The sequence below is a fragment of the Panthera leo genome, chromosome D3 (assembly GCF_018350215.1).
Source record: "Panthera leo isolate Ple1 chromosome D3, P.leo_Ple1_pat1.1, whole genome shotgun sequence".
Lineage (NCBI taxonomy): Eukaryota > Metazoa > Chordata > Mammalia > Carnivora > Felidae > Panthera > Panthera leo.
This window is the reverse complement of record NC_056690.1, coordinates 54494735-54505071: the sequence shown is the minus strand read 5'-3', so window position 1 is coordinate 54505071 and position 10337 is coordinate 54494735.

Genomic DNA, 10337 nt, shown 5'->3' with positions numbered 1-10337 from the left:
GCTCGGAGCCTGGAGTCTGCTTCAGATTCTGTGTCTCCCTCTCTCTCTCTGCCCCTCCCCCACGCTTACTCACATTCTGTCTCTCTCTGTCTCTCAAAAACGAATAAATGTTAAAAATTATTAAATAAATAAATAAATGGGGAAAATATGAATAAATGAGAAGTTATAAAGGTAGGCTTATTTATTGTTTTCCTGTATCTTATCTGTGAGCTCCCCAAAACTACAAAGTGAAAGTTAATGCAGCATATGTCAGTTGAGTCTTCCCAGAAGAAGATGCCCAGACAGAGCTAGAAGTGCAAGATATTAATTGGAGATAGTCCCTATGAAAGATAAAAGGGAAAAGGAAGAAGAGCAGTTGAGGGAGACTTTCAGACTCTGATGTAGGTCTGACACCTACAAAAGTACTAGGGAAGGAAGGAGTTGGGCAGGAAAGGCTCAATCAGCCAATGAGGAGCTGCAGCATAATGAGCTCCCAGAGAGCAGTCCCCCACTGTCCAGAATTACAAGCCTTTGTACGGAAGCTTTGCTTAGTCGTCAGCTGGGACAGATCCCCACGTCACCTATAGCCAAAGTCTGTAGGCTATACGCACGTCTTGTAGCAATCGCTAAATGGCGATCCACTTGCAGACAGATTCCCTTCCAGTGTGGTTGCATGGGCTGAAATTTATGACAGCCAACCAGGTCATTACATCAGTGATGCCAGATTTAATGTGCACGGATACTCTTTCCAAATGACTTACCCAATTACTTTCATAAAGAAATTCCTTTGTGAAAATTTTCCACATCAAGTCAAAAATGTATCCTGAACACTTTTGAAATTCTCTCAGGTCATGGGATATTTATCCTTAGATATGCCCCTTGCCCCCAACCCCATTTAAAGCACTAAATGAAAACAACCTTGTCTTTTAGAAAACTAATTCTGAAGAATTCCCTTCTTATTCTGGAAAACTTATTCTCTCCCCTGAGTATCCATAGGACATTTACTCAACCTTGATTCTTCTCATTGATTTTGTCTCCCAACAGAAAAGCAACTTCATTTTTTGTCCTGCTGATTTATTTTAATCAAATTGCTCAGTGATATAAAACACAAAACAAAGGACGATGAGTTTTACTTGTTTACTCTGGATGTGTTCTAGAACAATTTGGATTTCTGCTTCCCTCTTCCCCCGTTGGGTTTCTGTGTGCAACATTCATTGTTGTTGGCTCACCAGTGCCCTCACTGTGCAACGCCACACAAGCCAATGCAGGGAGCTGGCCTTGCTCCCAGCGCCCTACCTCCTAGGCACTGCAAGGTACTTGATGGTGTTTTAGGCAAACCGATTTGGAACAAAACTCATATCTCTGGTCAAAATTAAAATCCATGTTAGTTCTGAGCTATGAGTGCGATGTTCTCATCTAACAATGGAGGATAATGCATTTCCACATTTAATCTTTAGCCTTAAGATCTCCCTTGAATTCCAAAATTATGTATTCAAACTATTTGCTTGCCATTTCCACTTGGTGGACGATTAATAGGAAAAGATGTCTCAGACTTAATATGTCCCAAGCAGAACTTTTGGTTTTCCCTCCCAAAACATGCTCCTCCTACAATCTGTCTCCACTTGGCATATAACACTAACCCTTGGTTGCTCTGGCCAAAAACTCTGGACTCACCCTTGACTCCTCTTTTTCTCACCTTGGTATCTGAATCATGGATGGATCATGTCCCCTCCCCCTAGAGCATTTCTAACCACTCCCACTGTTACAACCCTAGCCCAGGTCACTGTCAGCTCTTGAAAACCACCTAAGCGGTTTCCCGCTTCTTTTGCCTCGGTAGTCTGTTTTCCCTTTTACTGTCAGAATGGTCCCCATTAAGCATAAAATAGATCATCTTACTCCCTTTACTAAAACCCTTCAAAGACTTGTCATCTTGTCCAGGATAAAATCTGAAGTCCTTGCCATAGTCTATGGGCTTTACATGATCTGTCCCTGACTATTGCTCTGACCTCATCTCCTGTCACGGTCTCTTTTTCTCCTCTGCTCTGGCCCTAGGACTTCCCTGCTCTTCTTTGAGTAAGGCACGCACACTCTTACTTCACGGTCTTTGCATGTACTATCCATTCTTCCTGGACTAATGTCCACACAGCTATTCAGAAAAGGACAACGGCAGCTTCTGGAAGGCAAGCAAGAGCACAAAGGAGAGTTAGAGGCCGCCTGGGGGGCTTAGAACCAGGAGTGCCCTAGAGATGCACAGACACACCAGAGTGTGCATTTTGGGCTTGAACAAACCTCCCACTCTCTACCCCTCAAAGGAAATATTTATTGGCAGCTATCATAAACCAGGTGTTTTACATATGTTATTCTTGTAGGTCCCCACAACAGTACTATGGGATATATGTGGTTATTATCATCACTGTTGTACATATAAATGAGGTCACTATGGCTCACGTATGGTGAGGTTTCTTGTCACACAACCAGGGCATAAAGATCCAAGATCCAGTCATGGGTCAACCTGACGCTAAAGCTCATACTTTCTTCTTCACCTCACGTGGGTTCCCGATGAAACAAGATACATACCTGACGTGCACCAGGCCATTTGCTATAATCCCCGCAACTTTCCACATTCCTGCTTCTGATATGCCTGTGGAATATCCTCTCACATTCCCAATTACTTTTTTACATTCTGATTTATACTTCCAGGACTAGCTCAAATGATCCCCTTCGCCACCCTCCTCCCCACCTCAAGTAAGAATCAGAGACTCTGTCCTCCCTCTCAGCCTCGTGGCTTTGGACATGATTTGTGCCTCTACGCTGGCATTTCTGTACCTTTATTGTTGTTAGGCATATGCATGTCTAATTCCACCCATCAATTCTAAGCAACTTAAGGTCCAAGCCATATTTTCATCATATTTTTACTCTTCAACACGTAGGATAGTGCCTTGCACATGTTAGATGCTCAGGCACTAGTGCAGTTGGAGAGAAGTGAATGGAAATAATGCTACAAAGTCCTAGTAGCTAGCCATCAGTAATAATAATGGCTTTCACTGATCACTTACCAGGAGACAGAAGCTTGCTAATCCTTTACATGATATATCTCAGTTTATTCCTCACAATAACCCTACGACCTGGGTAATATTATTCACATTTAACATGGAACGAAACAGAATGACAGACAAGTTAATTAACTGGTGGCCTCAGAGCTAGGAAATGGCAAGATAGGAACCCAGGCATGGAGACCTCCCCCCCGCCCCCCATGACTGAACTGCAACACTATCCAAACCTGAATTTTGTGACTTTGAAAACCACCGTGATGGCTGTTTCTGTCACTCCAATCCTGTCTACAGCTGGCCACATCCTACGATATTGTCTGTGTGGGTGTTCACTTTAAGCTGTGTTTCTGGGCAAGACCCAGAAGCCAGAGATTCATTTTTATCAGGAGATGAACGTCATATCTGTTCAGAGTGGCTGGCTGGGCTGCATCCAGAACACATCTCAGAACCTGGAATTCCTACTTGAGGTCTTCACTGCAGCCACGTAATACCACTGCCAACTAGGAATCAGTCTAACCAGACTTATTATAAAAATAAAGAACTTTTTTTTTAATGCTGAAGATGTGTGGAGACCTGGGAGACCAGTTAATGTCTTCTAGTGATCATGGTTTTGTCCTACAATTACCATCTGGCCTAACAAAAACGATGGAGACAGCTATTAAACCACGGACACGGGACCAACATCAGGGTACACATTGGCCACGACCTCCCAGCCTTCAAATCCCCTCCCAGAAAACATACTTAGTAAAGTCTGAGATCATGGGGACCCCGCCTGAGACCATGGGGACCCTGACCGAGCTCTTTAAAACTCTGACTTGCAGAGGATATTAAAATCTTAAATATATTCTAGGATAATTGCTAAGTTTAAGTTGGCTAAAATTTGAGACGGATTAGAACAGTTAAAACCAGATTTTTGCACTTGGATTTCTATTTTTTTTTTCTGTCTTATAAAGGATATATATCTTTCTCTTAACAATAATAAATAATCACATTTTTAAAACTGTACAAGATGGATAAGTGCTTAACTTGCAAGTGAAAATTAAATTCTTCACCTCAGAGATAACTGAATGGATTTCAGTATTGATTCCAGAATATCTTACACAATGCCTGAGATCTTCATCGGTGATGGAGGGGCTGGGGTATTAACTCTCACACTCTTCAAGTTGGTGACAATGTTGAGCATTTGTCCTTAACAGAGGGACTAAGTTCCCTCTCAGAGGAAACAGATTTACAAACAGTAGTGCGCGCACACGCGCGCGCGCACACACACACACACACACACACACACACACACAAACACACTTAAAGGAGAAAATGGGAGGGGGGAACCAATGATTTGTTTGTCATTTGAGATGAAGCACAGGGGAGGATTGGTATTGTTTAATTTGAGTCAAGTAGCAGAAAGTCTGAATTTAAACGCAGCTCATTTGATTTTATTACCAAGTACACTTGAAAATTATTAGAGCTGTCTCTTTTTTGCCTATGCCTGCTGCCCTCTTTTTGGTCATTAGATTATTTGATTTGACACTCACCACACAGGAAGGTTGTTCCTTCTGCTCTATCAGGGCTGAGATGAGGAATGGAGGAGGAAGAAAAATGGCACAGCTGGTAGTAGAGTGAACCCAAAAATATACAGAAATGTACCAGAGGGAATAGTCATCAACACGAAGTGAACAAGCACCCAGACTATTGATTACATGCTGCTCACAGAACACCAGGCGTTTCTGCCAACTCCTTTCTACTCATACACTGAACTGCAGACAGCATGTTGTACCTTGCATCATCAGTTTTGATGAATAATGCACTGATAAGCACTGCAGCCAGGATTCCGGGGGAGCTGGGAAGCCAGATGTCATCTGGACCTCCAATAGTTTGAACCCTGGGTCTCTGACAGACACAGATAAAAATACGAGGCGCACACTGCCGAGCGGGCAAGGCCACTGTAAGACGCTGGTGAATATGATGGCGTTTTGGGAGATGAATGAGAACCAACTTTGTCACGAGCAGGCGTGAGGGGGACTATGTTTAAAGAACATTTGTTACTACGTGGTAATGTTGGCGAGGTGAACTTTGATCCGAGACAGGAAATCTCACACAAGCACACACAAAGGAAGGGCTTTGGAGGGGAAATCATTTTTAAGGGCTGCAATCCACGTGGCTGCAAACGGGCCATCGTGGCAGACAGATGGAATGAGCTCCCTCCACGACGGAATTCAGAGGGTGGTTATGACAGATTTGAATGCCGCCTTAGTGGGAGGGTGCACAAGATCTGATTGGCCCCCCGTGCGCTGTACGCTTGAAGCATTTCGGCAGGAGTGCTGCACAGATCATGTTTTAATTCCATCATTACAGGTAAATGTTCAAAAGGATCAATTAGACACAAGGTTTCCGCCACTCGGTAACTGCAGACCTACCCCACGTTGTTTTATGAGTGAAACCTGGAGTTGGAGCAACAATTGTCTTTGCTCTATTTAATTCTTCATCGAGACAACAGATTTTTCTGACCCTAAATCCAACAATGGTCTCTGGCTCCGTCCTCAATTGCAATAGACCTTTCTTCCCTGCTCTCTTCCAGACCTTGGCCTCTGCCATCCGGGTCTCCTCACTGCTGGCTCCCCTCTCCCTCTGTCACACTTTTCTCTGGCAGGCTCTCCTCTTCCACAGTATTCGCAGCCTCTCCCACCCAAACTGCAGTGTCAGACACTGATATCTGGCAGATCGACTCTCATAGCTGGAAGGATACAATGTGAAATCTTCAACGTGGGAGATGTAAGCTACAAGCACTGCAAAACCCAAACTACTACTTTGAAACTGTCTCATTTTGGGAAAGATGAATCGTGATAGACAATCGCCCAACTTGGAGGCTGCCCTTGTTCGCACATTCGACCCAGGGCACCATATTGGGCCATGTAAGCGGAGAACCAGAGGGAATCCTGGGTTTCCATTGCCTGGAATGTACAGACAAAAACATGCTTAAACACCCTTATTAAAACAATCACCCCATATGAGGACTTCAAGACACAGAACAGATCAACATAAGGGAAGGGAAGCAAAAATAATATAAAAACATGGATGGGGACAAAAACATAAGAGACTCTTAAATATGGAGAACAAACTGGAGGGGTTGTGGGAGGGGGGATGGGCTAAATGGGTAAGGAGCATTAAGGAATCTACTCCTGAGATCATTGTTGCACTATATGCTAACTAACTTGGATGTAAATTTAAAAAATAAATTAAAAAAATAAGCAAATAAACAAATAAATATAAGTTAAAAAAGAAAACAATCCCCCCAGTCTCAGTTGTAACAACATCACAACAGGCAAAAGTCAGACGATGTCAAAGTAGTTTTTCAAAATATTAAAATAGCCCGTGGGGTATGATATAAGCAATTTTGTGTACACAAACTTATAATACACAGTCTGTAAACAAGTATTTCCATATAAAACACCATTCTGTGATAGATCTTCTCTCCATGTGGCACAAAACTCACATTATGGAAAGCCCACACACCTACCTTCTCCTCACTCTCTGCCTGTGCTCTGACTCACCTGCACTGGGTTTTTTGTTTTTAATTGTTATATAAAAAAATTTCAAACACAGAAGAGTACAAAGAATGGTATATGGAACATTCATACACCTTTACTAAGTTGTGAAAATGTTAATTTGGGCGTATTTGCTTTACCTTTTGGGGGAATGATTGAAATTATAAAACACAGGTATTACATTTCACCTGAAAAAGTTGAATATAAGTACCTCATTCCAAAGGGGACATTTCCTTTCATGGCCCAATGTCATTATCACACCTAACAGAATTTGTAACTTCTTAATATCATCTGATATTCAGTCCGTATTCAAATTTCCTGTAGTATTCCTCAGAATACCTTTTGTAGCTAGTTAATTCAACTGGAATCCAATTAAGTCGCATGCACTGTGCTTCCCTTCCCCAGCACTATTTAAATAGGTATTCTCTCTCTCTCTCTCTCTGCATGTCTGTCTCTCATATGGATTGTGTTTAAGTAAATTTTATGAAGTTAAAATGTGCAACATGCAATTTGTTTTAATTAATGATAATTTTTCAAAACATGATATATATTTTTTTTAATTTTTTTTTTTAACATTTATTTATTTTTGAGACAGAGACAGAGCATGAACAGGGGAGGGTCAGAGAAAGAGGGAGACACAAAATCTGAAACAGGCTCCAGGCTCTGAGCTGTCAGCACAGAGCCTGACGCGGGGCTCGAACCCACGGACCGTGAGAACATGACCTGAGCCAAAGTCGGACGCTTAACCGACTGAGCCACCCAGGCGCCCCAAAACATGATATATTTTTAAATAAGGCATAGTATTAAAAACTTCATGGGATCACAATAACTAAAACAAATGTACTTTTGGCGGTTTAGAAAATATGCACACAAATTCTCTGATTCATCTCCTTTCAGGAGGTAAAGTGTGGGCTGGGCTTAGTGACACATTTGTAATGAATATCATATGGCAAACAGGATGGGTGTGCTTTTAACAGATTGCAGCTTCCATCTTGGATGCAGTCTCTCTCTTTCTCTAATCTGTCATTTTTTTCTTTCCTTCTTCCATTTCTTTCTCACAAACCGTGTCCTGGGAATGATCCTATGGAAACTGCATTATTTATCCCTCAACTTCAAACTTAGACCCTTCTCTGTTGTCATATCATGACTTAGACTCATCCAAATCCTACAAACCATTCTGACCAATAGAGAATCCTTAGTTTCATCATTTCAAAGCTCAGCTACTGTTACTTCTCTGCTGTCATTTCACGGCTCTAGCTGAGAAACAGAAAGCAGCCCCTGAGAGCCAGGAACTGGTCTGACACCAGGAAGCTGGCATGGTGTGCACAACTAGGCCATGTACATTCCTCCGTTAAACATAAAAAAATCTCGCAGAACACCAACGCCAGACAAGGTCACTTCATAGTGTCACCTGAACACAGACAAAAACAGAGTCTCTGTGCCACTCACAAAACACCAAACCTGCGTCTCTATAGACTAATATGAATGAGTGCTACTTCTTTACCATTATGCCTTATACTGAAGGTTACATTTCCTGTCGTTAAGATTAATTGAGATACCTAATTATAGAATTACTCTTGCTTTCTATCCAATCTGGAGTAAACCCCCACTCCCTCAGACCCCTCCCCAAATCACCCAACCAAACCCCCAAATCCCATAATAGGGTCTTTCTAACACACTCAGATGTCACACATTTCCACATGGTATGCGTTGTCCCTCTCTGCGATGGGTAATAATCCCCAAACCCAGCCCCAGATGTGTTTCTGATGGGTTCTGGCTGGAAAGCATGGGCATAGTAATAATTATCTTTTGTTTTTTCTTTTCCAGTAGGGACACAGACCTAGGTTATAATTCTGGCTCTTTATGAGTTGTATGACTTTGGCTAAGAAACAAATTCTCAATGCCTCAATTTCCTCATCTTTAAGATAGGACAATATCGGGGCGCCTGGGTGGCTCAGTTGGTTAAGCGGCCGACTTCGGCTCAGGTCATGATCTCGCGGTCCATGAGTTCGAGCCCCGCGTTGGGCTCTGTGCTGACAGCTCAGAGCCTGGAGCCTGTTTCGGATTCTGTGTCTCCCTCTCTCTGACCCTCCTCCGTTCATGCTCTGTCTTTCTCTGTCTCAAAAATAAATAAACGTTAAAAAAAAAATTAAAAAAAAAAAGATAGGACAATATCATAACCAATCAGGCAGTTGTAAGAATTAAATGAGATAATGTCTAGCAATCACTGATTACACTGCCTTGAACAAAGAAGATGCTCAGCATATGGGTTTCCTTCTTATCTCAGTGAGGATAAAAAATTATTTTTACAAAAACCAGGAAATCACTTCAAGTTTTGCTTAAATTTAAAAAATCCCAAGGTATCTTACATTTGACACTCACCTAAATAAGTGAAACTAATCTTGACTATAAACATGTATTTACCTTCCCAGGATGAGAAATTATTTCCGCTCGGTGAACTCTGATGTAATTTTTTAAAGCTTTGACTTCTGCAAGGGATGGTATATTGGTTAAAATTATTTTGGGCTTGAAACTTTCCTGGGTTTGTTTTTAGGGCTGACCCGTGACAATAGATTCATTAAATAAGTCTAATTTTACGAGTGTTTGGGTATCAGATTGATGTTTTCTCCAGTTAGGCAATGTCCATACTATAGAGGTTCGAATGGAAGCAGACTCTGTCCTTCTAAAGCAGCCTCTTCAGGGAAGTATTTTGTTTCCAAGGCTGACGCCCCTCCCCTGTCAGGCGCATTTACTGGAATATTGACCACAGCCCAGGGGCCGCCATAAGCCTTGCATATTCCAGAATTCCACCTCATCTTTGTTCTGAAGACCGTCTAACTTAGGAATACTGAACTCTGCTGTCAATCCTGACAACAGACTCACCTGTAAATTCAGAATTTTCATTTTTGTTTCATAAGGAGACGTTTCACTGCTGAGGAGAACTTTAATCGACAGATTAAATGAGCATATATTTTCCCCTACAGACAAGCTTATAGAAAATCAAATTATGAAAGGATCAGAATGAAATCAGAATAAGGAAGTTATATGATTCTTGTATTTAATAGCATCGGTTCTGATAGGGGGTTGCAGCTGGCTCTTCAATAGACAGACAAAATAACTGCTTAACTGAAGAATACATCTCCTAGGGACAAGACCTGGGGTGCCCTAATTAAAGTCACCCTTCTAAGTAGCCTCTCTCTGCCCTTCGATTGCTGGAAAAACATTACTTCTATTTGCCACATCTCTTCCTTGTATAATATAGAAATTTGGAAATAAATGAATAACCAAGAAATCTGGAAGCGTGCCAACACTACACTATTTTATGTTCATCTTGTTGACTGTCAGTCTAAACCACAAACCTATATGTATGAAAAAACTACCATCTGAAAGGTATGGATGTCTCTTTTGTTATTCGTTCTAAGAGGCGTTCAATATGCCGCCACAGAAACGAGCACTGAGAGGGAGAGTTCCCGAATGGAAGCTGAAGAATAACCATGGAGAGCAGGGTTGCTTCGGCCCAGACTACAAGGCCTGGAAAGGTTTGGAGCAAGTCCTGGGGGTGGTGAAGAGGACCGAGTGAGCTCCTTTCTGTGGATGGCTGTGAGACAACAGAAAAAAATATATATTGGCCTTTGCCACCCACCCTCCCCACCCCCCCACCGACAGAGCTCCTGAAACCCTTGTGAGCTCCTAAGCGATAAGAGCATTAGGAGCATGTTTTGTTCTGATGAGGTAACTCTGGGTGGGCTCCTGGATGACGGCTGGT